The sequence below is a fragment of the Pavona decussata genome, unplaced genomic scaffold (assembly GCF_977016875.1).
Source record: "Pavona decussata unplaced genomic scaffold, jaPavDecu1.1 SCAFFOLD_254, whole genome shotgun sequence".
NCBI lineage: Eukaryota > Metazoa > Cnidaria > Anthozoa > Scleractinia > Agariciidae > Pavona > Pavona decussata.
In genome coordinates this window covers 2,357,501-2,360,000 of record NW_028145657.1, presented here as the reverse complement: position 1 = coordinate 2,360,000, position 2,500 = coordinate 2,357,501, and the positions used below count along the sequence as shown (strand labels likewise).

Sequence of the window (2,500 nt, the reverse complement as noted above, 5' to 3'; positions counted from 1 at the left end):
GAACTCCTAAGGGGAGGTTACAGTCGATTATTGTGTAATTTCAAGAGCGGATGAAGGTATCCTCTCTTGGTAATTTGTAACCTTTTTTTAAAAACGTTTAACCTTTTTATCTCTTTTGAATTATTGAACAATTCAAAAATGCAATCATAAGGCCTGTCGGTTCCCGGCCTTGTAAGTCGTCAGAATTTTTTAACAGGAATTTGGGAGTGAGGAAAACAAAAAAAAATATTAAATTTTGAAGTTAATTAATAGTTAGGTCCACGAATCATGTACGGAGCATGAGTTGTTTGATGAATTATGTCACTCGCAAGGGTAGAATATGATGAACCAAAGTTCCAAATGAACAACATCGGTAGAATGGTGCTTAATGTAAAAATGAACTCCGCAAGATGTAAACAGAGTTTAATCGGCAGAGTTCAACGTTCCGTACAAATTCAATGGAGGTCAATTGCGTATCAAAAGATGGAACTGCTGATTTGAACCGTGTGTTGTAAACTAATAATATATGAAGAAAGTATAGCTAACAATCAGAATGACGTCTGTATCAAAAGAAACGTGAAAAAATCTTATAAAATTTAAAAACGATAAAAGCTATACAATGATTACGACAAATCGAATAAACGTTATATCAAAACCGATGTCGAAAAAAACGATGGAAGTGAACAAAACTTTGTGTCCTCGAAAAAATCTTCGATCGTTTGTGGCTTGGCTTGGGTACATCAGTTCTCGAAAAAAACGCCTAATCTGTTCTGCTTCTCTGCCCGAAACTGAGATGACCTTGTTCTGATCCAAATTAATTGCGAGGTTCTTTCCTGCTTGAATTCTGCTCCTCGAAAAGTCATTTCCCATAAATACAACAGGGATAAAAATACTCAAACATTGAAAAAATAAGCCATGGTTTTGTATCTAAATGTAAGTGCACTGTCTATTTAATCCACTCATTTCTTGTGTTAGAAAATAATATAACTGAAACGTGACTAACAAATGGAAAGGGAAGTGAACTCGCAACGATATCGTTACAGAAATATGGCTTGCCCTCTCGATCTTCTCCTAGCAATTGCATTATTTATTTATCAATCATGTATCGGCAGTCATAGTACAATCCCACGGATGCCTTGATGTAATCTTCCATAGCTTAAGGCCAGTTATTCTGCTCAAATTTTGTGCGAAGATGGTAGCCTGTTCTTCCCGGAATCTACCAGAGTAAACGTTTCTGCTCCTGAAGGCCTATTCTGCTCAAGATTATACCCAAGCCTATTTGTATCTCAACAGAATCCGATTTGGATTTCAAACGTCATTGCCGAAAATTATCAAGCCGAGAGCGTTTTAAATGAGGTTAACATTTGAATCCTTCAACCCTTCCCTTAGAAGAGACTGTTTAAAATGTTAAAAAAAACCTGGCTTACCTCCCTACTGTATCAGCTCAACATCAAACTATATGGTTGTTACGGTTATGATCACAGAAAATTGCGCCGATTGCAAAAATTGTATGTGGGGCCCACAAAATATATTCATAACATACAGTAGCTTCTTTTAAAGAGAAGATATGCAATAATACAAAACTTCGTATTAGACCATTTTAAATAAACTAAACAAACAAACAAAAAAAAAAAAAAAAACAAGCGTAATGCGTCTGTTCAGGTGCTAAGTTCAGTAAAGTAACGCTATTTGTCCAACCGCAGCTTTAGCTTTTACAATTGTCGTTGATCCCATGATTTAATTTAGGTTCACAGATTAGTTTTAGCGTTTTTGCAAAACTGTGTGAAATGCATTACATTTGCGTTCATGCAAATAAAACTGCTTGTGTTGTTGTTGCTTCCGGGTGGTTGGTGGACTTTCTGACTTCGTGTACTGATGTACCTAGTGCTGGAGTATGCCCGCTGTCAGTCACTGAATGATTCATTCACCAAGATTAAAATATACCGTCACATTTATTCCATTGAACATATGCCACACATTGACATTCCAATCCTAGTAGTATGCAGGATGTTTTTGTCCCATGAACCTAGTCTCGTGCAGCTCAGTAATAGGGCATCCGAACTAGTCACCGGAAGCCTGTTTCACAATCTGGGTTCAGAGCAGGAAGATCAACAGTTGATATGGTTTTCTCACTGCCCAGGCTCCTATTAAATTTTCTTTTTGGTAGACGAAAAGTATCTTTTCGTCTTTTTTTTTTATGTCTTCAATGGTATATTTCGAGTTTTCAGCAGTGCGTATGGTTGATCGCATGAGGACGCAAAAATCGAGCGCACAGTGGCCAGCAGCTAATAGGCCTTGGAGAAAACCTGACGATATCTCATGCCTGCTTTCGTTGAGAGGACTCTTCTGCTTTTATCGGGTTTTTTTCCTTCGGTTTGCCTTTTGCCTGAGCAATTATTTCGTAGAGATTTGCGATGGTTTTGTTTTACTGCGCCAAGTCTGTGATAAATCAAGCCAATTTTCAGTTGCAAGATATCAGACGGATTATTAATAAGACCTATAAGGCCAGTTATTTAAACAG

The 2,500-nt window shown here is 37.3% G+C and overlaps 1 protein-coding gene across 1 annotated transcript in view; it reads left to right on the top strand.

Annotated features, from left to right (window-relative positions):
- LOC146456562 (solute carrier family 15 member 4-like) overlaps nt 1–643 on the top strand; it is an 8,445-nt gene extending 7,802 nt beyond the window's left edge. Inside the window, exon 5 of the mRNA XM_085092814.1 lies at nt 1–643. This exon is cut by the window's left edge and continues 415 nt beyond it. The gene's annotated coding sequence lies outside the window, so the exon portion shown is untranslated.
- The last annotated feature ends 1,857 nt before the right edge of the window (nt 644–2,500 follow it).